Here is a 25,645-nt window from a genome sequence, read left to right as displayed (position 1 = left end):
GCGTGACCCCGACCGCCCCCGCCTTTGGGATTTTTTCCTCTGTTTGCCGAAAAGGAGATTCCCTGTCGGAATATTATCGCTTTTCTACGAGAAAAATGACGTAAAAATTGATTTTAAACAGCGGTTGACATGCTTCGACGTACGGCAATGGAATACTTTGAATTTTATTGTCAGGAATTGCGCCAAGCGCGCGACACTTCTTTACTATTTCGGATAGTGTCTGGAACGCACGAACAAAACGCCGCTATTCGGATATAACGATGGATTATTTTGGACCAAACCAACATTTGTTATTGAAGTAGACGTCCTGGGTGTGCATTCTGACGAAGACAACAAAAGGTAATGACATTTTTATAATAGTAAATATGATTATGGTGAGTGCTAAACTTGCCGGGTGTCTAAATAGCGAGCCCGTGATGCCTGGGCTATGTACTTAGAATATTGCAAAATGTGCTTTCACCAAAAAGCTATTTTAAAATCGGACATATCGAGTGCATAGAGGAGGTCTGTATCTATAATTCTTAAAATAATTGTTATGCTTTTTGTGAACGTTTATCGTGAGTAATTTAGTAAAATGTTAGCGAATTCCCCGTAAGTTTGCGGGGGGTATGCTAGTTCTGAACGTCACATGCTAATGTAAAAAGCTGGTTTTTGATATAAATATGAACTTGATTGAACAAAACATGCATGTATTGTATAACATAATGTCCTAGGGTTGTCATCTGATGAAGATCATCAAAGGTGAGTGCTGCATTTAGCTGTCTTCTGGGTTTTGGTGACATTATATGCTGGCTTGAAAAATGGGTGTCTGATTATTTCTGGCTTGGTACTCTGCTGACATAATCTAATGTTTTGCTTTCGTTGTAAAGCCTTTTTGAAATCGGACAGTGTGGTTAGATTAACGAGAGTCTTATCTTTAAATGGCTGTAAAATAGTCATATGTTTGAGAAATTGAAGTAATAGGATTTTGAAGATTTTGAAAATCGCGCCACAGGCTGGCAGTGGCTGTTACGTAGGTGGGACGAATTCGTCCCGCCGGTCCCATAGAGGTTAACAAGCTCAGACAGGCAGATCTCTGGCCACTGGTTGCAAACAGCCACCTCTTGGGCGCAGGACGAGGTGGCTGAATGGTTTAGGCGATGGACTGCGTATCTATTGTGATATTCACTAGTTGGCTCAATATCGCACTTCATTTAGAAAACCTGCAAAAACTAAGAGCAAATCTGACTTCCACTAACAAGGACATTGATTCCAATGTAATACACTTGAAATGACACCCAGCCCCTAAACCTAGTGAATATCTCATGCTCTGCATTGGCTGGGAATTGAACCCTGGTCAACTGCTTGGAAGGCAGCTATGCTCACCACTATACCACCAATGCTATGTGAAGCTCGTAAGCAACATGGAGACATCGATTCATATCCTGACCGTCATTTTTGTGGAAAGTGAAAATTCTTTGACCAAACGGATCGTTGGTATAGTTGTACTATTATGGCTTAGGGTGGGAGAGGTCCCTGGTTAAAAAATCTATCATTTTAATCAGTACCTGTTACCTTCAGATTAGTCCCGTGACACTTGTGGAAAACGTAGGGAAAAACGGAGAACATTGTGACAAGTGGGGTCACATTAGTTTGTAGCCCAAAGATTTTGGATTCTACAAACAGATGTTTGCACATAGAGGGTTCCGACTTCAGACGAGTCCCCTGACACTTGTGGGGGACGTAGAGACAAATTGAGAACACCACCGTGTTCGTGAGGGTCTCCCCTTTCCAGGGAGTGGTCATACGATGTTGTAGGTCAAACGGTTCAGATGCTACAGATGTTTTTGTGAGAATACCGATTATTGGTATGTCTCATGGTTTGACAAACACCGCTCTAGCTCCACCACCATTTATTGCAGATGTGGAGTTGTAACATAAACAGTTACGGAGGCTTGAGACAGATACGACGCGTTTCAATCTCTCTAGTTGAAAACTGATCGATTTGAATGGGTATTTTTTACGTTCGTTTACTTTGATTCACGTACTGATGCATCAATCGACTCAAAATAAATGAGCTCCATTCTTTTTTAAGTTTTATTTTTTCATTTTCTCTTTTAAAATATTAATTGACCTCATTTTGCTCAATATTCATTTGTCAACACTCATCATCAGTTTGCTGTCGCGGCTTAAGAAGACAGAATGTGAAAGACACAGCAGATGAAATACAAAAGATTTGAACTGAAGCCTGGTCAACAGTTTGGAAGACTGCTATGCTCACAAGTATAGCACAAACACTCACATGAGGTTCAATCTATCCAAGCACCATGGACAAGAACAATTGATATCCTCATTGTAATTGCCGCAGAAAGCAAAACAATTTTATTCTTGTCTAAGGCTCGTTGGTCTAGGGGTATGATTCTCGCTTTGGGTGTGAGAGGTCCCGGGTTCAAATCCCGGATGAGCCCTTTTGCAGATCTTTTAACCTGTTAGGGCTAGGGGGCAGCATTGACACGGCTGGATAAAAAACATACCCGATTTAATCTGGTTACCACTCCTACTCAGTAACTAGAATATGCATATACTTATTACATATGGATAGAAAACACCCTAAATTTTCTAAAACTGTTTGAATGGTGTCTGTGAGTATAACAGAACTCAAATGGCAGGTCAAAACCTGAGAGATTCCTTTACAGGAAGTGGCCTGTCTGACCATTTCTGGAACTTCTTTGTCATCTCTATCATTTACTAAGGATCTCTGCTCTAACGTGACACTTCCCACGGCTCCAATAGGCTCTCAGAGCCCGGGAAAAAAGAGAATGTCGTCATTCCAGCCCCAGGCTGAAACACATTATCGCCTTTCTCAAGTGGCCCATCAAGAGACACTAGCTTATGCGCGTGACCCCGACCGCCCCCGCCTTTGGGATTTTTTCCTCTGTTTGCCGAAAAGGAGATTCCCTGTCGGAATATTATCGCTTTTCTACGAGAAAAATGACGTAAAAATTGATTTTAAACAGCGGTTGACATGCTTCGACGTACGGCAATGGAATACTTTGAATTTTATTGTCAGGAATTGCGCCAAGCGCGCGACACTTCTTTACTATTTCGGATAGTGTCTGGAACGCACGAACAAAACGCCGCTATTCGGATATAACGATGGATTATTTTGGACCAAACCAACATTTGTTATTGAAGTAGACGTCCTGGGTGTGCATTCTGACGAAGACAACAAAAGGTAATGACATTTTTATAATAGTAAATATGATTATGGTGAGTGCTAAACTTGCCGGGTGTCTAAATAGCGAGCCCGTGATGCCTGGGCTATGTACTTAGAATATTGCAAAATGTGCTTTCACCAAAAAGCTATTTTAAAATCGGACATATCGAGTGCATAGAGGAGGTCTGTATCTATAATTCTTAAAATAATTGTTATGCTTTTTGTGAACGTTTATCGTGAGTAATTTAGTAAAATGTTAGCGAATTCCCCGTAAGTTTGCGGGGGGTATGCTAGTTCTGAACGTCACATGCTAATGTAAAAAGCTGGTTTTTGATATAAATATGAACTTGATTGAACAAAACATGCATGTATTGTATAACATAATGTCCTAGGGTTGTCATCTGATGAAGATCATCAAAGGTGAGTGCTGCATTTAGCTGTCTTCTGGGTTTTGGTGACATTATATGCTGGCTTGAAAAATGGGTGTCTGATTATTTCTGGCTTGGTACTCTGCTGACATAATCTAATGTTTTGCTTTCGTTGTAAAGCCTTTTTGAAATCGGACAGTGTGGTTAGATTAACGAGAGTCTTATCTTTAAATGGCTGTAAAATAGTCATATGTTTGAGAAATTGAAGTAATAGGATTTTGAAGATTTTGAAAATCGCGCCACAGGCTGGCAGTGGCTGTTACGTAGGTGGGACGAATTCGTCCCGCCGGTCCCATAGAGGTTAACAAGCTCAGACAGGCAGATCTCTGGCCACTGGTTGCAAACAGCCACCTCTTGGGCGCAGGACGAGGTGGCTGAATGGTTTAGGCGATGGACTGCGTATCTATTGTGATATTCACTAGTTGGCTCAATATCGCACTTCATTTAGAAAACCTGCAAAAACTAAGAGCAAATCTGACTTCCACTAACAAGGACATTGATTCCAATGTAATACACTTGAAATGACACCCAGCCCCTAAACCTAGTGAATATCTCATGCTCTGCATTGGCTGGGAATTGAACCCTGGTCAACTGCTTGGAAGGCAGCTATGCTCACCACTATACCACCAATGCTATGTGAAGCTCGTAAGCAACATGGAGACATCGATTCATATCCTGACCGTCATTTTTGTGGAAAGTGAAAATTCTTTGACCAAACGGATCGTTGGTATAGTTGTACTATTATGGCTTAGGGTGGGAGAGGTCCCTGGTTAAAAAATCTATCATTTTAATCAGTACCTGTTACCTTCAGATTAGTCCCGTGACACTTGTGGAAAACGTAGGGAAAAACGGAGAACATTGTGACAAGTGGGGTCACATTAGTTTGTAGCCCAAAGATTTTGGATTCTACAAACAGATGTTTGCACATAGAGGGTTCCGACTTCAGACGAGTCCCCTGACACTTGTGGGGGACGTAGAGACAAATTGAGAACACCACCGTGTTCGTGAGGGTCTCCCCTTTCCAGGGAGTGGTCATACGATGTTGTAGGTCAAACGGTTCAGATGCTACAGATGTTTTTGTGAGAATACCGATTATTGGTATGTCTCATGGTTTGACAAACACCGCTCTAGCTCCACCACCATTTATTGCAGATGTGGAGTTGTAACATAAACAGTTACGGAGGCTTGAGACAGATACGACGCGTTTCAATCTCTCTAGTTGAAAACTGATCGATTTGAATGGGTATTTTTTACGTTCGTTTACTTTGATTCACGTACTGATGCATCAATCGACTCAAAATAAATGAGCTCCATTCTTTTTTAAGTTTTATTTTTTCATTTTCTCTTTTAAAATATTAATTGACCTCATTTTGCTCAATATTCATTTGTCAACACTCATCATCAGTTTGCTGTCGCGGCTTAAGAAGACAGAATGTGAAAGACACAGCAGATGAAATACAAAAGATTTGAACTGAAGCCTGGTCAACAGTTTGGAAGACTGCTATGCTCACAAGTATAGCACAAACACTCACATGAGGTTCAATCTATCCAAGCACCATGGACAAGAACAATTGATATCCTCATTGTAATTGCCGCAGAAAGCAAAACAATTTTATTCTTGTCTAAGGCTCGTTGGTCTAGGGGTATGATTCTCGCTTTGGGTGCGAGAGGTCCCGGGTTCAAATCCCGGATGAGCCCTTTTGCAGATCTTTTAACAAGCTCAGACAGGCAGATCTCTGGCCACTGGTTGCAAACAGCCACCTCTTGGGCGCAGGACGAGGTGGCTGAATGGTTTAGGCGATGGACTGCGTATCTATTGTGATATTCACTAGTTGGCTCAATATCGCACTTCATTTAGAAAACCTGCAAAAACTAAGAGCAAATCTGACTTCCACTAACAAGGACATTGATTCCAATGTAATACACTTGAAATGACACCCAGCCCCTAAACCTAGTGAATATCTCATGCTCTGCATTGGCTGGGAATCGAACCCTGGTCAACTGCTTGGAAGGCAGCTATGCTCACCACTATACCACCAATGCTATGTGAAGCTCGTAAGCAACATGGAGACATCGATTCATATCCTGACCGTCATTTTTGTGGAAAGTGAAAATTCTTTGACCAAACGGATCGTTGGTATAGTTGTACTATTATGGCTTAGGGTGGGAGAGGTCCCTGGTTAAAAAATCTATCATTTTAATCAGTACCTGTTACCTTCAGATTAGTCCCGTGACACTTGTGGAAAACGTAGGGAAAAACGGAGAACATTGTGACAAGTGGGGTCACATTAGTTTGTAGCCCAAAGATTTTGGATTCTACAAACAGATGTTTGCACATAGAGGGTTCCGACTTCAGACGAGTCCCCTGACACTTGTGGGGGACGTAGAGACAAATTGAGAACACCACCGTGTTCGTGAGGGTCTCCCCTTTCCAGGGAGTGGTCATACGATGTTGTAGGTCAAACGGTTCAGATGCTACAGATGTTTTTGTGAGAATACCGATTATTGGTATGTCTCATGGTTTGACAAACACCGCTCTAGCTCCACCACCATTTATTGCAGATGTGGAGTTGTAACATAAACAGTTACGGAGGCTTGAGACAGATACGACGCGTTTCAATCTCTCTAGTTGAAAACTGATCGATTTGAATGGGTATTTTTTACGTTCGTTTACTTTGATTCACGTACTGATGCATCAATCGACTCAAAATAAATGAGCTCCATTCTTTTTTAAGTTTTATTTTTTCATTTTCTCTTTTAAAATATTAATTGACCTCATTTTGCTCAATATTCATTTGTCAACACTCATCATCAGTTTGCTGTCGCGGCTTAAGAAGACAGAATGTGAAAGACACAGCAGATGAAATACAAAAGATTTGAACTGAAGCCTGGTCAACAGTTTGGAAGACTGCTATGCTCACAAGTATAGCACAAACACTCACATGAGGTTCAATCTATCCAAGCACCATGGACAAGAACAATTGATATCCTCATTGTAATTGCCGCAGAAAGCAAAACAATTTTATTCTTGTCTAAGGCTCGTTGGTCTAGGGGTATGATTCTCGCTTTGGGTGCGAGAGGTCCCGGGTTCAAATCCCGGATGAGCCCTTTTGCAGATCTTTTAACAAGCTCAGACAGGCAGATCTCTGGCCACTGGTTGCAAACAGCCACCTCTTGGGCGCAGGACGAGGTGGCTGAATGGTTTAGGCGATGGACTGCGTATCTATTGTGATATTCACTAGTTGGCTCAATATCGCACTTCATTTAGAAAACCTGCAAAAACTAAGAGCAAATCTGACTTCCACTAACAAGGACATTGATTCCAATGTAATACACTTGAAATGACACCCAGCCCCTAAACCTAGTGAATATCTCATGCTCTGCATTGGCTGGGAATCGAACCCTGGTCAACTGCTTGGAAGGCAGCTATGCTCACCACTATACCACCAATGCTATGTGAAGCTCGTAAGCAACATGGAGACATCGATTCATATCCTGACCGTCATTTTTGTGGAAAGTGAAAATTCTTTGACCAAACGGATCGTTGGTATAGTTGTACTATTATGGCTTAGGGTGGGAGAGGTCCCTGGTTAAAAAATCTATCATTTTAATCAGTACCTGTTACCTTCAGATTAGTCCCGTGACACTTGTGGAAAACGTAGGGAAAAACGGAGAACATTGTGACAAGTGGGGTCACATTAGTTTGTAGCCCAAAGATTTTGGATTCTACAAACAGATGTTTGCACATAGAGGGTTCCGACTTCAGACGAGTCCCCTGACACTTGTGGGGGACGTAGAGACAAATTGAGAACACCACCGTGTTCGTGAGGGTCTCCCCTTTCCAGGGAGTGGTCATACGATGTTGTAGGTCAAACGGTTCAGATGCTACAGATGTTTTTGTGAGAATACCGATTATTGGTATGTCTCATGGTTTGACAAACACCGCTCTAGCTCCACCACCATTTATTGCAGATGTGGAGTTGTAACATAAACAGTTACGGAGGCTTGAGACAGATACGACGCGTTTCAATCTCTCTAGTTGAAAACTGATCGATTTGAATGGGTATTTTTTACGTTCGTTTACTTTGATTCACGTACTGATGCATCAATCGACTCAAAATAAATGAGCTCCATTCTTTTTTAAGTTTTATTTTTTCATTTTCTCTTTTAAAATATTAATTGACCTCATTTTGCTCAATATTCATTTGTCAACACTCATCATCAGTTTGCTGTCGCGGCTTAAGAAGACAGAATGTGAAAGACACAGCAGATGAAATACAAAAGATTTGAACTGAAGCCTGGTCAACAGTTTGGAAGACTGCTATGCTCACAAGTATAGCACAAACACTCACATGAGGTTCAATCTATCCAAGCACCATGGACAAGAACAATTGATATCCTCATTGTAATTGCCGCAGAAAGCAAAACAATTTTATTCTTGTCTAAGGCTCGTTGGTCTAGGGGTATGATTCTCGCTTTGGGTGTGAGAGGTCCCGGGTTCAAATCCCGGATGAGCCCTTTTGCAGATCTTTTAACAAGCTCAGACAGGCAGATCTCTGGCCACTGGTTGCAAACAGCCACCTCTTGGGCGCAGGACGAGGTGGCTGAATGGTTTAGGCGATGGACTGCGTATCTATTGTGATATTCACTAGTTGGCTCAATATCGCACTTCATTTAGAAAACCTGCAAAAACTAAGAGCAAATCTGACTTCCACTAACAAGGACATTGATTCCAATGTAATACACTTGAAATGACACCCAGCCCCTAAACCTAGTGAATATCTCATGCTCTGCATTGGCTGGGAATCGAACCCTGGTCAACTGCTTGGAAGGCAGCTATGCTCACCACTATACCACCAATGCTATGTGAAGCTCGTAAGCAACATGGAGACATCGATTCATATCCTGACCGTCATTTTTGTGGAAAGTGAAAATTCTTTGACCAAACGGATCGTTGGTATAGTTGTACTATTATGGCTTAGGGTGGGAGAGGTCCCTGGTTAAAAAATCTATCATTTTAATCAGTACCTGTTACCTTCAGATTAGTCCCGTGACACTTGTGGAAAACGTAGGGAAAAACGGAGAACATTGTGACAAGTGGGGTCACATTAGTTTGTAGCCCAAAGATTTTGGATTCTACAAACAGATGTTTGCACATAGAGGGTTCCGACTTCAGACGAGTCCCCTGACACTTGTGGGGGACGTAGAGACAAATTGAGAACACCACCGTGTTCGTGAGGGTCTCCCCTTTCCAGGGAGTGGTCATACGATGTTGTAGGTCAAACGGTTCAGATGCTACAGATGTTTTTGTGAGAATACCGATTATTGGTATGTCTCATGGTTTGACAAACACCGCTCTAGCTCCACCACCATTTATTGCAGATGTGGAGTTGTAACATAAACAGTTACGGAGGCTTGAGACAGATACGACGCGTTTCAATCTCTCTAGTTGAAAACTGATCGATTTGAATGGGTATTTTTTACGTTCGTTTACTTTGATTCACGTACTGATGCATCAATCGACTCAAAATAAATGAGCTCCATTCTTTTTTAAGTTTTATTTTTTCATTTTCTCTTTTAAAATATTAATTGACCTCATTTTGCTCAATATTCATTTGTCAACACTCATCATCAGTTTGCTGTCGCGGCTTAAGAAGACAGAATGTGAAAGACACAGCAGATGAAATACAAAAGATTTGAACTGAAGCCTGGTCAACAGTTTGGAAGACTGCTATGCTCACAAGTATAGCACAAACACTCACATGAGGTTCAATCTATCCAAGCACCATGGACAAGAACAATTGATATCCTCATTGTAATTGCCGCAGAAAGCAAAACAATTTTATTCTTGTCTAAGGCTCGTTGGTCTAGGGGTATGATTCTCGCTTTGGGTGTGAGAGGTCCCGGGTTCAAATCCCGGATGAGCCCTTTTGCAGATCTTTTAACAAGCTCAGACAGGCAGATCTCTGGCCACTGGTTGCAAACAGCCACCTCTTGGGCGCAGGACGAGGTGGCTGAATGGTTTAGGCGATGGACTGCGTATCTATTGTGATATTCACTAGTTGGCTCAATATCGCACTTCATTTAGAAAACCTGCAAAAACTAAGAGCAAATCTGACTTCCACTAACAAGGACATTGATTCCAATGTAATACACTTGAAATGACACCCAGCCCCTAAACCTAGTGAATATCTCATGCTCTGCATTGGCTGGGAATCGAACCCTGGTCAACTGCTTGGAAGGCAGCTATGCTCACCACTATACCACCAATGCTATGTGAAGCTCGTAAGCAACATGGAGACATCGATTCATATCCTGACCGTCATTTTTGTGGAAAGTGAAAATTCTTTGACCAAACGGATCGTTGGTATAGTTGTACTATTATGGCTTAGGGTGGGAGAGGTCCCTGGTTAAAAAATCTATCATTTTAATCAGTACCTGTTACCTTCAGATTAGTCCCGTGACACTTGTGGAAAACGTAGGGAAAAACGGAGAACATTGTGACAAGTGGGGTCACATTAGTTTGTAGCCCAAAGATTTTGGATTCTACAAACAGATGTTTGCACATAGAGGGTTCCGACTTCAGACGAGTCCCCTGACACTTGTGGGGGACGTAGAGACAAATTGAGAACACCACCGTGTTCGTGAGGGTCTCCCCTTTCCAGGGAGTGGTCATACGATGTTGTAGGTCAAACGGTTCAGATGCTACAGATGTTTTTGTGAGAATACCGATTATTGGTATGTCTCATGGTTTGACAAACACCGCTCTAGCTCCACCACCATTTATTGCAGATGTGGAGTTGTAACATAAACAGTTACGGAGGCTTGAGACAGATACGACGCGTTTCAATCTCTCTAGTTGAAAACTGATCGATTTGAATGGGTATTTTTTACATTCGTTTACTTTGATTCACGTACTGATGCATCAATCGACTCAAAATAAATGAGCTCCATTCTTTTTTAAGTTTTATTTTTTCATTTTCTCTTTTAAAATATTAATTGACCTCATTTTGCTCAATATTCATTTGTCAACACTCATCATCAGTTTGCTGTCGCGGCTTAAGAAGACAGAATGTGAAAGACACAGCAGATGAAATACAAAAGATTTGAACTGAAGCCTGGTCAACAGTTTGGAAGACTGCTATGCTCACAAGTATAGCACAAACACTCACATGAGGTTCAATCTATCCAAGCACCATGGACAAGAACAATTGATATCCTCATTGTAATTGCCGCAGAAAGCAAAACAATTTTATTCTTGTCTAAGGCTCGTTGGTCTAGGGGTATGATTCTCGCTTTGGGTGCGAGAGGTCCCGGGTTCAAATCCCGGATGAGCCCTTTTGCAGATCTTTTAACAAGCTCAGACAGGCAGATCTCTGGCCACTGGTTGCAAACAGCCACCTCTTGGGCGCAGGACGAGGTGGCTGAATGGTTTAGGCGATGGACTGCGTATCTATTGTGATATTCACTAGTTGGCTCAATATCGCACTTCATTTAGAAAACCTGCAAAAACTAAGAGCAAATCTGACTTCCACTAACAAGGACATTGATTCCAATGTAATACACTTGAAATGACACCCAGCCCCTAAACCTAGTGAATATCTCATGCTCTGCATTGGCTGGGAATTGAACCCTAGTCAACTGCTTGGAAGGCAGCTATGCTCACCATTATACCACCAATGCTATGTGAAGCTCGTAAGCAACATGGAGACATCGATTCATATCCTGACCGTCATTTTTGTGGAAAGTGACAATTCTTTGACCAAACGGATCGTTGGTATAGTTGTACTATTATGGCTTATGGTGGGAGAGGTCCCTGGTTAAAAAATCTATCATTTTAATCAGTACCTGTTACCTTCAGATTAGTCCCGTGACACTTGTGGAAAACGTAGGGCAAAACGGAGAACATTGTGACAAGTGGGGTCACATTAGTTTGTAGCCCAAAGATTTTGGATTCTACAAACAGATGTTTGCACATAGAGGGTTCCGACTTCAGACGAGTCCCCTGACACTTGTGGGGGACGTAGAGACAAATTGAGAACACCACCGTGTTCGTGAGGGTCTCCCCTTTCCAGGGAGTGGTCATACGATGTTGTAGGTCAAACGGTTCAGATGCTACAGATGTTTTTGTGAGAATACCGATTATTGGTATGTCTCATGGTTTGACAAACACCGCTCTAGCTCCACCACCATTTATTGCAGATGTGGAGTTGTAACATAAACAGTTACGGAGGCTTGAGACAGATACGACGCGTTTCAATCTCTCTAGTTGAAAACTGATCGATTTGAATGGGTATTTTTTACGTTCGTTTACTTTGATTCACGTACTGATGCATCAATCGACTCAAAATAAATGAGCTCCATTCTTTTTTAAGTTTTATTTTTTCATTTTCTCTTTTAAAATATTAATTGACCTCATTTTGCTCAATATTCATTTGTCAACACTCATCATCAGTTTGCTGTCGCGGCTTAAGAAGACAGAATGTGAAAGACACAGCAGATGAAATACAAAAGATTTGAACTGAAGCCTGGTCAACAGTTTGGAAGACTGCTATGCTCACAAGTATAGCACAAACACTCACATGAGGTTCAATCTATCCAAGCACCATGGACAAGAACAATTGATATCCTCATTGTAATTGCCGCAGAAAGCAAAACAATTTTATTCTTGTCTAAGGCTCGTTGGTCTAGGGGTATGATTCTCGCTTTGGGTGCGAGAGGTCCCGGGTTCAAATCCCGGATGAGCCCTTTTGCAGATCTTTTAACAAGCTCAGACAGGCAGATCTCTGGCCACTGGTTGCAAACAGCCACCTCTTGGGCGCAGGACGAGGTGGCTGAATGGTTTAGGCGATGGACTGCGTATCTATTGTGATATTCACTAGTTGGCTCAATATCGCACTTCATTTAGAAAACCTGCAAAAACTAAGAGCAAATCTGACTTCCACTAACAAGGACATTGATTCCAATGTAATACACTTGAAATGACACCCAGCCCCTAAACCTAGTGAATATCTCATGCTCTGCATTTGCTGGGAATCGAACCCTGGTCAACTGCTTGGAAGGCAGCTATGCTCACCACTATACCACCAATGCTATGTGAAGCTCGTAAGCATCATGGAGACATCGATTCATATCCTGACCGTCATTTTTGTGGAAAGTGAAAATTCTTTGACCAAACGGATCGTTGGTATAGTTGTACTATTATGGCTTAGGGTGGGAGAGGTCCCTGGTTAAAAAATCTATCATTTTAATCAGTACCTGTTACCTTCAGATTAGTCCCGTGACACTTGTGGAAAACGTAGGGAAAAACGGAGAACATTGTGACAAGTGGGGTCACATTAGTTTGTAGCCCAAAGATTTTGGATTCTACAAACAGATGTTTGCACATAGAGGGTTCCGACTTCAGACGAGTCCCCTGACACTTGTGGGGGACGTAGAGACAAATTGAGAACACCACCGTGTTCGTGAGGGTCTCCCCTTTCCAGGGAGTGGTCATACGATGTTGTAGGTCAAACGGTTCAGATGCTACAGATGTTTTTGTGAGAATACCGATTATTGGTATGTCTCATGGTTTGACAAACACCGCTCTAGCTCCACCACCATTTATTGCAGATGTGGAGTTGTAACATAAACAGTTACGGAGGCTTGAGACAGATACGACGCGTTTCAATCTCTCTAGTTGAAAACTGATCGATTTGAATGGGTATTTTTTACGTTCGTTTACTTTGATTCACGTACTGATGCATCAATCGACTCAAAATAAATGAGCTCCATTCTTTTTTAAGTTTTATTTTTTCATTTTCTCTTTTAAAATATTAATTGACTTCATTTTGCTCAATATTCATTTGTCAACACTCATCATCAGTTTGCTGTCGCGGCTTAAGAAGACAGAATGTGAAAGACACAGCAGATGAAATACAAAAGATTTGAACTGAAGCCTGGTCAACAGTTTGGAAGACTGCTATGCTCACAAGTATAGCACAAACACTCACATGAGGTTCAATCTTTCCAAGCACCATGGACAAGAACAATGGATATCCTCATTGTAATTGCCGCAGAAAGCAAAACAATTTTATTCTTGTCTAAGGCTCGTTGGTCTAGGGGTATGATTCTCGCTTTGGGTGCGAGAGGTCCCGGGTTCAAATCCCGGATGAGCCCTTTTGCAGATCTTTTAACAAGCTCAGACAGGCAGATCTCTGGCCGCTGGTTGCAAACAGCTACCTCTTGGGCGCAGGACGAGGTGGCTGAATGGTTTAGGCGATGGACTGCGTATCTATTGTGATATTCACTAGTTGGCTCAATATCGCACTTCATTTAGAAAACCTGCAAAAACTAAGAGCAAATCTGACTTCCACTAACAAGGACATTGATTCCAATGTAATACACTTGAAATGACACCCAGCCCCTAAACCCAGTGAATATCTCATGCTCTGCATTGGCTGGGAATCGAACCCTGGTCAACTGCTTGGAAGGCAGCTATGCTCACCACTATACCACCAATGCTATGTGAAGCTCTTAAGCAACATGGAGACATCGATTCATATCCTGACCGTCATTTTTGTGGAAAGTGAAAATTCTTTGACCAAACGGATCGTTGGTATAGTTGTACTATTATGGCTTAGGGTGCGAGAGGTCCCTGGTTAAAAAATCTATCATTTTAATCAGTACCTGTTACCTTCAGATTAGTCCCGTGACACTTGTGGAAAACGTAGGGCAAAACGGAGAACATTGTGACAAGTGGGGTCACATTAGTTTGTAGCCCAAAGATTTTGGATTCTACAAACAGATGTTTGCACATAGAGGGTTCCGACTTCAGACGAGTCCCCTGACACTTGTGGGGGACGTAGAGACAAATTGAGAACACCACCGTGTTCGTGAGGGTCTCCCCTTTCCAGGGAGTGGTCATACGATGTTGTAGGTCAAACGGTTCAGATGCTACAGATGTTTTTGTGAGAATACCGATTATTGGTATGTCTCATGGTTTGACAAACACCGCTCTAGCTCCACCACCATTTATTGCAGATGTGGAGTTGTAACATAAACAGTTACGGAGGCTTGAGACAGATACGACGCGTTTCAATCTCTCTAGTTGAAAACTGATCGATTTGAATGGGTATTTTTTACGTTCGTTTACTTTGATTCACGTACTGATGCATCAATCGACTCAAAATAAATGAGCTCCATTCTTTTTTAAGTTTTATTTTTTCATTTTCTCTTTTAAAATATTAATTGACCTCATTTTGCTCAATATTCATTTGTCAACACTCATCATCAGTTTGCTGTCGCGGCTTAAGAAGACAGAATGTGAAAGACACAGCAGATGAAATACAAAAGATTTGAACTGAAGCCTGGTCAACAGTTTGGAAGACTGCTATGCTCACAAGTATAGCACAAACACTCACATGAGGTTCAATCTATCCAAGCACCATGGACAAGAACAATTGATATCCTCATTGTAATTGCCGCAGAAAGCAAAACAATTTTATTCTTGTCTAAGGCTCGTTGGTCTAGGGGTATGATTCTCGCTTTGGGTGCGAGAGGTCCCGGGTTCAAATCCCGGATGAGCCCTTTTGCAGATCTTTTAACAAGATCAGACAGGCAGATCTCTGGCCGCTGGTTGCAAACAGCCACCTCTTGGGCGCAGGACGAGGTGGCTGAATGGTTTAGGCGATGGACTGCGTATCTATTGTGATATTCACTAGTTGGCTCAATATCGCACTTCATTTAGAAAACCTGCAAAAACTAAGAGCAAATCTGACTTCCACTAACAAGGACATTGATTCCAATGTAATACACTTGAAATGACACCCAGCCCCTAAACCTAGTGAATATCTCATGCTCTGCATTGGCTGGGAATCGAACCCTGGTCAACTGCTTGGAAGGCAGCTATGCTCACCACTATACCACCAATGCTATGTGAAGCTCGTAAGCAACATGGAGACATCGATTCATATCCTGACCGTCATTTTTGTGGAAAGTGAAAATTCTTTGACCAAACGGATCGTTGGTATAGTTGTACTATTATGGCTTAGGGTGGGAGAGGTCCCTGGTTAAAAAATCTATCATTTTAATCAGTACCTGTTACCTTCAGATTAGTCCCGTGACACTTGTGGAAAACGTAGGGCAAAACGGAGAACATTGTGACAAGTGGGGTCACATTAGTTTGTAGCCCAAAGATTTTGGATTCTACAAACAGATGTTTGCACATAGAGGGTTCCGACTTCAGACGAGTCCCCTGACACTTGTGGGGGACGTAGAGACAAATTGAGAACACCACCGTGTTCGTGAGGGTCTCCCCTTTCCAGGGAGTGGTCATACGATGTTGTAGGTCAAACGGTTCAGATGCTACAGATGTTTTTGTGAGAATACCGATTATTGGTATGTCTCATGGTTTGACAAACACCGCTCTAGCTCCACCACCATTTATTGCAGATGTGGAGTTGTAACATAAACAGTTACGGAGGCTTGAGACAGATACGACGTGTTTCAATCTCTCTAGTTGAAAACTGATCGATTTGAATGGGTATTTTTTACGTTCGTTTACTTTGATTCACGTACTGATGCATCAATCGACTCAAAATAAATGAGCTCCATTCTTTTTTAAGTTTTATTTTTTCATTTTCTCTTTTAAAATATTAATTGACCTCATTTTGCTCAATATTCATTTGTCAACACTCATCATCAGTTTGCTGTCGCGGCTTAAGAAGACAGAATGTGAAAGACACAGCAGATGAAATACAAAAGATTTGAACTGAAGCCTGGTCAACAGTTTGGAAGACTGCTATGCTCACAAGTATAGCACAAACACTCACATGAGGTTCAATCTATCCAAGCACCATGGACAAGAACAATTGATATCCTCATTGTAATTGCCGCAGAAAGCAAAACAATTTTATTCTTGTCTAAGGCTCGTTGGTCTAGGGGTATGATTCTCGCTTTGGGTGCGAGAGGTCCCGGGTTCAAATCCCGGATGAGCCCTTTTGCAGATCTTTTAACAAGCTCAGACAGGCAGATCTCTGGCCACTGGTTGCAAACAGCCACCTCTTGGGCGCAGGACGAGGTGGCTGAATGGTTTAGGCGATGGACTGCGTATCTATTGTGATATTCACTAGTTGGCTCAATATCGCACTTCATTTAGAAAACCTGCAAAAACTAAGAGCAAATCTGACTTCCACTAACAAGGACATTGATTCCAATGTAATACACTTGAAATGACACCCAGCCCCTAAACCTAGTGAATATCTCATGCTCTGCATTTGCTGGGAATCGAACCCTGGTCAACTGCTTGGAAGGCAGCTATGCTCACCACTATACCACCAATGCTATGTGAAGCTCGTAAGCAACATGGAGACATCGATTCATATCCTGACCGTCATTTTTGTGGAAAGTGAAAATTCTTTGACCAAACGGATCGTTGGTATAGTTGTACTATTATGGCTTAGGGTGGGAGAGGTCCCTGGTGAAAAAATCTATCATTTTAATCAGTACCTGTTACCTTCAGATTAGTCCCGTGACACTTGTGGAAAACGTAGGGCAAAACGGAGAACATTGTGACAAGTGGGGTCACATTAGTTTGTAGCCCAAAGATTTTGGATTCTACAAACAGATGTTTGCACATAGAGGGTTCCGACTTCAGACGAGTCCCCTGACACTTGTGGGGGACGTAGAGACAAATTGAGAACACCACCGTGTTCGTGAGGGTCTCCCCTTTCCAGGGAGTGGTCATACGATGTTGTAGGTCAAACGGTTCAGATGCTACAGATGTTTTTGTGAGAATACCGATTATTGGTATGTCTCATGGTTTGACAAACACCGCTCTAGCTCCACCACCATTTATTGCAGATGTGGAGTTGTAACATAAACAGTTACGGAGGCTTGAGACAGATACGACGTGTTTCAATCTCTCTAGTTGAAAACTGATCGATTTGAATGGGTATTTTTTACGTTCGTTTACTTTGATTCACGTACTGATGCATCAATCGACTCAAAATAAATGAGCTCCATTCTTTTTTAAGTTTTATTTTTTCATTTTCTCTTTTAAAATATTAATTGACCTCATTTTGCTCAATATTCATTTGTCAACACTCATCATCAGTTTGCTGTCGCGGCTTAAGAAGACAGAATGTGAAAGACACAGCAGATGAAATACAAAAGATTTGAACTGAAGCCTGGTCAACAGTTTGGAAGACTGCTATGCTCACAAGTATAGCACAAACACTCACATGAGGTTCAATCTATCCAAGCACCATGGACAAGAACAATTGATATCCTCATTGTAATTGCCGCAGAAAGCAAAACAATTTTATTCTTGTCTAAGGCTCGTTGGTCTAGGGGTATGATTCTCGCTTTGGGTGCGAGAGGTCCCGGGTTCAAATCCCGGATGAGCCCTTTTGCAGATCTTTTAACAAGCTCAGACAGGCAGATCTCTGGCCACTGGTTGCAAACAGCCACCTCTTGGGCGCAGGACGAGGTGGCTGAATGGTTTAGGCGATGGACTGCGTATCTATTGTGATATTCACTAGTTGGCTCAATATCGCACTTCATTTAGAAAACCTGCAAAAACTAAGAGCAAATCTGACTTCCACTAACAAGGACATTGATTCCAATGTAATACACTTGAAATGACACCCAGCCCCTAAACCTAGTGAATATCTCATGCTCTGCATTTGCTGGGAATCGAACCCTGGTCAACTGCTTGGAAGGCAGCTATGCTCACCACTATACCACCAATGCTATGTGAAGCTCGTAAGCAACATGGAGACATCGATTCATATCCTGACCGTCATTTTTGTGGAAAGTGAAAATTCTTTGACCAAACGGATCGTTGGTATAGTTGTACTATTATGGCTTAGGGTGGGAGAGGTCCCTGGTGAAAAAATCTATCATTTTAATCAGTACCTGTTACCTTCAGATTAGTCCCGTGACACTTGTGGAAAACGTAGGGAAAAACGGAGAACATTGTGACAAGTGGGGTCACATTAGTTTGTAGCCCAAAGATTTTGGATTCTACAAACAGATGTTTGCACATAGAGGGTTCCGACTTCAGACGAGTCCCCTGACACTTGTGGGGGACGTAGAGACAAATTGAGAACACCACCGTGTTCGTGAGGGTCTCCCCTTTCCAGGGAGTGGTCATACGATGTTGTAGGTCAAACGGTTCAGATGCTACAGATGTTTTTGTGAGAATACCGATTATTGGTATGTCTCATGGTTTGACAAACACCGCTCTAGCTCCACCACCATTTATTGCAGATGTGGAGTTGTAACATAAACAGTTACGGAGGCTTGAGACAGATACGACGCGTTTCAATCTCTCTAGTTGAAAACTGATCGATTTGAATGGGTATTTTTTACGTTCGTTTACTTTGATTCACGTACTGATGCATCAATCGACTCAAAATAAATGAGCTCCATTCTTTTTTAAGTTTTATTTTTTCATTTTCTCTTTTAAAATATTAATTGACCTCATTTTGCTCAATATTCATTTGTCAACACTCATCATCAGTTTGCTGTCGCGGCTTAAGAAGACAGAATGTGAAAGACACAGCAGATGAAATACAAAAGATTTGAACTGAAGCCTGGTCAACAGTTTGGAAGACTGCTATGCTCACAAGTATAGCACAAACACTCACATGAGGTTCAATCTATCCAAGCACCATGGACAAGAACAATTGATATCCTCATTGTAATTGCCGCAGAAAGCAAAACAATTTTATTCTTGTCTAAGGCTCGTTGGTCTAGGGGTATGATTCTCGCTTTGGGTGCGAGAGGTCCCGGGTTCAAATCCCGGATGAGCCCTTTTGCAGATCTTTTAACAAGCTCAGACAGGCAGATCTCTGGCCACTGGTTGCAAACAGCCACCTCTTGGGCGCAGGACGAGGTGGCTGAATGGTTTAGGCGATGGACTGCGTATCTATTGTGATATTCACTAGTTGGCTCAATATCGCACTTCATTTAGAAAACCTGCAAAAACTAAGAGCAAATCTGACTTCCACTAACAAGGACATTGATTCCAATGTAATACACTTGAAATGACACCCAGCCCCTAAACCTAGTGAATATCTCATGCTCTGCATTGGCTGGGAATTGAACCCTGGTCAACTGCTTGGAAGGCAGCTATGCTCACCACTATACCACCAATGCTATGTGAAGCTCGTAAGCAACATGGAGACATCGATTCATATCCTGACCGTCATTTTTGTGGAAAGTGAAAATTCTTTGACCAAACGGATCGTTGGTATAGTTGTACTATTATGGCTTAGGGTGGGAGAGGTCCCTGGTTAAAAAATCTATCATTTTAATCAGTACCTGTTACCTTCAGATTAGTCCCGTGACACTTGTGGAAAACGTAGGGCAAAACGGAGAACATTGTGACAAGTGGGGTCACATTAGTTTGTAGCCCAAAGATTTTGGATTCTACAAACAGATGTTTGCACATAGAGGGTTCCGACTTCAGACGAGTCCCCTGACACTTGTGGGGGGCGTAGAGACAAATTGAGAACACCACCGTGTTCGTGAGGGTCTCCCCTTTCCAGGGAGTGGTCATACGATGTTGTAGGTCAAACGGTTCAGATGCTACAGATGTTTTTGTGAGAATACCGATTATTGGTATGTCTCATGGTTTGACAAACACCGCTCTAGCTCCACCACCATTTATTGCAGATGTGGAGTTGTAACATAAACAGTTACGGAGGCTTGAGACAGATACGACGCGTTTCAATCTCTCTAGTTGAAAACTGATCGATTTGAATGGGTATTTTTTACGTTCGTTTACTTTGATTCACGTACTGATGCATCAATCGACTCAAAATAAATGAGCTCCATTCTTTTTTAAGTTTTATTTTTTCATTTTCTCTTTTAAAATATTAATTGACCTCATTTTGCTCAATATTCATTTGTCAACACTCATCATCAGTTTGCTGTCGCGGCTTAAGAAGACAGAATGTGAAAGACACAGCAGATGAAATACAAAAGATTTGAACTGAAGCCTGGTCAACAGTTTGGAAGACTGCTATGCTCACAAGTATAGCACAAACACTCACATGAGGTTCAATCTATCCAAGCACCATGGACAAGAACAATTGATATCCTCATTGTAATTGCCGCAGAAAGCAAAACAATTTTATTCTTGTCTAAGGCTCGTTGGTCTAGGGGTATGATTCTCGCTTTGGGTGCGAGAGGTCCCGGGTTCAAATCCCGGATGAGCCCTTTTGCAGATCTTTTAACAAGCTCAGACAGGCAGATCTCTGGCCACTGGTTGCAAACAGCCACCTCTTGGGCGCAGGACGAGGTGGCTGAATGGTTTAGGCGATGGACTGCGTATCTATTGTGATATTCACTAGTTGGCTCAATATCGCACTTCATTTAGAAAACCTGCAAAAACTAAGAGCAAATCTGACTTCCACTAACAAGGACATTGATTCCAATGTAATACACTTGAAATGACACCCAGCCCCTAAACCTAGTGAATATCTCATGCTCTGCATTGGCTGGGAATTGAACCCTGGTCAACTGCTTGGAAGGCAGCTATGCTCACCACTATACCACCAATGCTATGTGAAGCTCGTAAGCAACATGGAGACATCGATTCATATCCTGACCGTCATTTTTGTGGAAAGTGAAAATTCTTTGACCAAACGGATCGTTGGTATAGTTGTACTATTATGGCTTAGGGTGGGAGAGGTCCCTGGTTAAAAAATCTATCATTTTAATCAGTACCTGTTACCTTCAGATTAGTCCCGTGACACTTGTGGAAAACGTAGGGCAAAACGGAGAACATTGTGACAAGTGGGGTCACATTAGTTTGTAGCCCAAAGATTTTGGATTCTACAAACAGATGTTTGCACATAGAGGGTTCCGACTTCAGACGAGTCCCCTGACACTTGTGGGGGACGTAGAGACAAATTGAGAACACCACCGTGTTCGTGAGGGTCTCCCCTTTCCAGGGAGTGGTCATACGATGTTGTAGGTCAAACGGTTCAGATGCTACAGATGTTTTTGTGAGAATACCGATTATTGGTATGTCTCATGGTTTGACAAACACCGCTCTAGCTCCACCACCATTTATTGCAGATGTGGAGTTGTAACATAAACAGTTACGGAGGCTTGAGACAGATACGACGCGTTTCAATCTCTCTAGTTGAAAACTGATCGATTTGAATGGGTATTTTTTACGTTCGTTTACTTTGATTCACGTACTGATGCATCAATCGACTCAAAATAAATGAGCTCCATTCTTTTTTAAGTTTTATTTTTTCATTTTCTCTTTTAAAATATTAATTGACCTCATTTTGCTCAATATTCATTTGTCAACACTCATCATCAGTTTGCTGTCGCGGCTTAAGAAGACAGAATGTGAAAGACACAGCAGATGAAATACAAAAGATTTGAACTGAAGCCTGGTCAACAGTTTGGAAGACTGCTATGCTCACAAGTATAGCACAAACACTCACATGAGGTTCAATCTATCCAAGCACCATGGACAAGAACAATTGATATCCTCATTGTAATTGCCGCAGAAAGCAAAACAATTTTATTCTTGTCTAAGGCTCGTTGGTCTAGGGGTATGATTCTCGCTTTGGGTGCGAGAGGTCCCGGGTTCAAATCCCGGATGAGCCCTTTTGCAGATCTTTTAACAAGCTCAGACAGGCAGATCTCTGGCCACTGGTTGCAAACAGCCACCTCTTGGGCGCAGGACGAGGTGGCTGAATGGTTTAGGCGATGGACTGCGTATCTATTGTGATATTCACTAGTTGGCTCAATATCGCACTTCATTTAGAAAACCTGCAAAAACTAAGAGCAAATCTGACTTCCACTAACAAGGACATTGATTCCAATGTAATACACTTGAAATGACACCCAGCCCCTAAACCTAGTGAATATCTCATGCTCTGCATTGGCTGGGAATTGAACCCTGGTCAACTGCTTGGAAGGCAGCTATGCTCACCACTATACCACCAATGCTATGTGAAGCTCGTAAGCAACATGGAGACATCGATTCATATCCTGACCGTCATTTTTGTGGAAAGTGAAAATTCTTTGACCAAACGGATCGTTGGTATAGTTGTACTATTATGGCTTAGGGTGGGAGAGGTCCCTGGTTAAAAAATCTATCATTTTAATCAGTACCTGTTACCTTCAGATTAGTCCCGTGACACTTGTGGAAAACGTAGGGCAAAACGGAGAACATTGTGACAAGTGGGGTCACATTAGTTTGTAGCCCAAAGATTTTGGATTCTACAAACAGATGTTTGCACATAGAGGGTTCCGACTTCAGACGAGTCCCCTGACACTTGTGGGGGACGTAGAGACAAATTGAGAACACCACCGTGTTCGTGAGGGTCTCCCCTTTCCAGGGAGTGGTCATACGATGTTGTAGGTCAAACGGTTCAGATGCTACAGATGTTTTTGTGAGAATACCGATTATTGGTATGTCTCATGGTTTGACAAACACCGCTCTAGCTCCACCACCATTTATTGCAGATGTGGAGTTGTAACATAAACAGTTACGGAGGCTTGAGACAGATACGACGCGTTTCAATCTCTCTAGTTGAAAACTGATCGATTTGAATGGGTATTTTTTACGTTCGTTTACTTTGATTCACGTACTGATGCATCAATCGACTCAAAATAAATGAGCTCCATTCTTTTTTAAGTTTTATTTTTTCATTTTCTCTTTTAAAATATTAATTGACCTCATTTTGCTCAATATTCATTTGTCAACACTCATCATCAGTTTGCTGTCGCGGCTTAAGAAGACAGAATGTGAAAGACACAGCAGATGAAATACAAAAGATTTGAACTGAAGCCTGGTCAACAGTTTGGAAGACTGCTATGCTCACAAGTATAGCACAAACACTCACATGAGGTTCAATCTATCCAAGCACCATGGACAAGAACAATTGATATCCTCATTGTAATTGCCGCAGAAAGCAAAACAATTTTATTCTTGTCTAAGGCTCGTTGGTCTAGGGGTATGATTCTCGCTTTGGGTGCGAGAGGTCCCGGGTTGAAATCCCGGATGAGCCCTTTTGCAGATCTTTTAACAAGCTCAGACAGGCAGATCTCTGGCCACTGGTTGCAAACAGCCACCTCTTGGGCGCAGGACGAGGTGGCTGAATGGTTTAGGCGATGGACTGCGTATCTATTGTGATATTCACTAGTTGGCTCAATATCGCACTTCATTTAGAAAACCTGCAAAAACTAAGAGCAAATCTGACTTCCACTAACAAGGACATTGATTCCAATGTAATACACTTGAAATGACACCCAGCCCCTAAACCTAGTGAATATCTCATGCTCTGCATTGGCTGGGAATTGAACCCTGGTCAACTGCTTGGAAGGCAGCTATGCTCACCACTATACCACCAATGCTATGTGAAGCTCGTAAGCAACATGGAGACATCGATTCATATCCTGACCGTCATTTTTGTGGAAAGTGAAAATTCTTTGACCAAACGGATCGTTGGTATAGTTGTACTATTATGGCTTAGGGTGCGAGAGGTCCCTGGTTAAAAAATCTATCATTTTAATCAGTACCTGTTACCTTCAGATTAGTCCCGTGACACTTGTGGAAAACGTAGGGCAAAACGGAGAACATTGTGACAAGTGGGGTCACATTAGTTTGTAGCCCAAAGATTTTGGATTCTACAAACAGATGTTTGCACATAGAGGGTTCCGACTTCAGACGAGTCCCCTGACACTTGTGGGGGACGTAGAGACAAATTGAGAACACCACCGTGTTCGTGAGGGTCTCCCCTTTCCAGGGAGTGGTCATACGATGTTGTAGGTCAAACGGTTCAGATGCTACAGATGTTTTTGTGAGAATACCGATTATTGGTATGTCTCATGGTTTGACAAACACCGCTCTAGCTCCACCACCATTTATTGCAGATGTGGAGTTGTAACATAAACAGTTACGGAGGCTTGAGACAGATACGACGCGTTTCAATCTCTCTAGTTGAAAACTGATCGATTTGAATGGGTATTTTTTACGTTCGTTTACTTTGATTCACGTACTGATGCATCAATCGACTCAAAATAAATGAGCTCCATTCTTTTTTAAGTTTTATTTTTTCATTTTCTCTTTTAAAATATTAATTGACCTCATTTTGCTCAATATTCATTTGTCAACACTCATCATCAGTTTGCTGTCGCGGCTTAAGAAGACAGAATGTGAAAGACACAGCAGATGAAATACAAAAGATTTGAACTGAAGCCTGGTCAACAGTTTGGAAGACTGCTATGCTCACAAGTATAGCACAAACACTCACATGAGGTTCAATCTATCCAAGCACCATGGACAAGAACAATTGATATCCTCATTGTAATTGCCGCAGAAAGCAAAACAATTTTATTCTTGTCTAAGGCTCGTTGGTCTAGGGGTATGATTCTCGCTTTGGGTGCGAGAGGTCCCGGGTTCAAATCCCGGATGAGCCCTTTTGCAGATCTTTTAACAAGCTCAGACAGGCAGATCTCTGGCCACTGGTTGCAAACAGCCACCTCTTGGGCGCAGGACGAGGTGGCTGAATGGTTTAGGCGATGGACTGCGTATCTATTGTGATATTCACTAGTTGGCTCAATATCGCACTTCATTTAGAAAACCTGCAAAAACTAAGAGCAAATCTGACTTCCACTAACAAGGACATTGATTCCAATGTAATACACTTGAAATGACACCCAGCCCCTAAACCTAGTGAATATCTCATGCTCTGCATTGGCTGGGAATCGAACCCTGGTCAACTGCTTGGAAGGCAGCTATGCTCACCACTATACCACCAATGCTATGTGAAGCTCGTAAGCAACATGGAGACATCGATTCATATCCTGACCGTCATTTTTGTGGAAAGTGAAAATTCTTTGACCAAACGGATCGTTGGTATAGTTGTACTATTATGGCTTAGGGTGCGAGAGGTCCCTGGTTAAAAAATCTATCATTTTAATCAGTACCTGTTACCTTCAGATTAGTCCCGTGACACTTGTGGAAAACGTAGGGCAAAACGGAGAACATTGTGACAAGTGG

The 25,645-nt window shown here is 42.1% G+C and overlaps 15 non-coding genes across 15 annotated transcripts; all 15 read left to right on the top strand.

Moving 5' to 3' along the window:
* The first annotated feature begins 2,375 nt into the window (after positions 1 to 2,375).
* trnap-ugg (transfer RNA proline (anticodon UGG)) lies at positions 2,376 to 2,447 on the top strand. The gene has a single exon. It is a non-coding gene; the product is annotated as a tRNA-Pro (tRNA).
* Positions 2,448 to 5,250: 2,803 nt separating this feature from the next.
* Positions 5,251 to 5,322, top strand: trnap-ugg (transfer RNA proline (anticodon UGG)). Its single transcript has one exon. It is a non-coding gene; the product is annotated as a tRNA-Pro (tRNA).
* Positions 5,323 to 6,660: 1,338 nt separating this feature from the next.
* trnap-ugg (transfer RNA proline (anticodon UGG)) lies at positions 6,661 to 6,732 on the top strand. Its single transcript has one exon. It is a non-coding gene; the product is annotated as a tRNA-Pro (tRNA).
* A 1,338-nt stretch (positions 6,733 to 8,070) lies between these two features.
* trnap-ugg (transfer RNA proline (anticodon UGG)) lies at positions 8,071 to 8,142 on the top strand. The gene has a single exon. It is a non-coding gene; the product is annotated as a tRNA-Pro (tRNA).
* A 1,338-nt stretch (positions 8,143 to 9,480) lies between these two features.
* On the top strand, positions 9,481 to 9,552 carry trnap-ugg (transfer RNA proline (anticodon UGG)). Its single transcript has one exon. It is a non-coding gene; the product is annotated as a tRNA-Pro (tRNA).
* A 1,338-nt stretch (positions 9,553 to 10,890) lies between these two features.
* Positions 10,891 to 10,962, top strand: trnap-ugg (transfer RNA proline (anticodon UGG)). Its single transcript has one exon. It is a non-coding gene; the product is annotated as a tRNA-Pro (tRNA).
* Positions 10,963 to 12,300: 1,338 nt separating this feature from the next.
* Positions 12,301 to 12,372, top strand: trnap-ugg (transfer RNA proline (anticodon UGG)). The gene has a single exon. It is a non-coding gene; the product is annotated as a tRNA-Pro (tRNA).
* Positions 12,373 to 13,710: 1,338 nt separating this feature from the next.
* Positions 13,711 to 13,782, top strand: trnap-ugg (transfer RNA proline (anticodon UGG)). The gene has a single exon. It is a non-coding gene; the product is annotated as a tRNA-Pro (tRNA).
* Positions 13,783 to 15,120: 1,338 nt separating this feature from the next.
* Positions 15,121 to 15,192, top strand: trnap-ugg (transfer RNA proline (anticodon UGG)). Its single transcript has one exon. It is a non-coding gene; the product is annotated as a tRNA-Pro (tRNA).
* Positions 15,193 to 16,530: 1,338 nt separating this feature from the next.
* Positions 16,531 to 16,602, top strand: trnap-ugg (transfer RNA proline (anticodon UGG)). The gene has a single exon. It is a non-coding gene; the product is annotated as a tRNA-Pro (tRNA).
* Positions 16,603 to 17,940: 1,338 nt separating this feature from the next.
* Positions 17,941 to 18,012, top strand: trnap-ugg (transfer RNA proline (anticodon UGG)). Its single transcript has one exon. It is a non-coding gene; the product is annotated as a tRNA-Pro (tRNA).
* Positions 18,013 to 19,350: 1,338 nt separating this feature from the next.
* trnap-ugg (transfer RNA proline (anticodon UGG)) lies at positions 19,351 to 19,422 on the top strand. Its single transcript has one exon. It is a non-coding gene; the product is annotated as a tRNA-Pro (tRNA).
* A 1,338-nt stretch (positions 19,423 to 20,760) lies between these two features.
* trnap-ugg (transfer RNA proline (anticodon UGG)) lies at positions 20,761 to 20,832 on the top strand. The gene has a single exon. It is a non-coding gene; the product is annotated as a tRNA-Pro (tRNA).
* Positions 20,833 to 22,170: 1,338 nt separating this feature from the next.
* Positions 22,171 to 22,242, top strand: trnap-ugg (transfer RNA proline (anticodon UGG)). Its single transcript has one exon. It is a non-coding gene; the product is annotated as a tRNA-Pro (tRNA).
* Positions 22,243 to 24,990: 2,748 nt separating this feature from the next.
* Positions 24,991 to 25,062, top strand: trnap-ugg (transfer RNA proline (anticodon UGG)). Its single transcript has one exon. It is a non-coding gene; the product is annotated as a tRNA-Pro (tRNA).
* The last annotated feature ends 583 nt before the right edge of the window (positions 25,063 to 25,645 follow it).

Source organism: Salmo salar, unplaced genomic scaffold, assembly GCF_965601325.2.
Source record: "Salmo salar unplaced genomic scaffold, fSalSal1 ptg000588l, whole genome shotgun sequence".
Classification (NCBI taxonomy): domain Eukaryota; kingdom Metazoa; phylum Chordata; class Actinopteri; order Salmoniformes; family Salmonidae; genus Salmo; species Salmo salar.
Note: the sequence above shows the minus strand (reverse complement) of the source record. Positions and strands in the feature narration are given on the sequence as shown.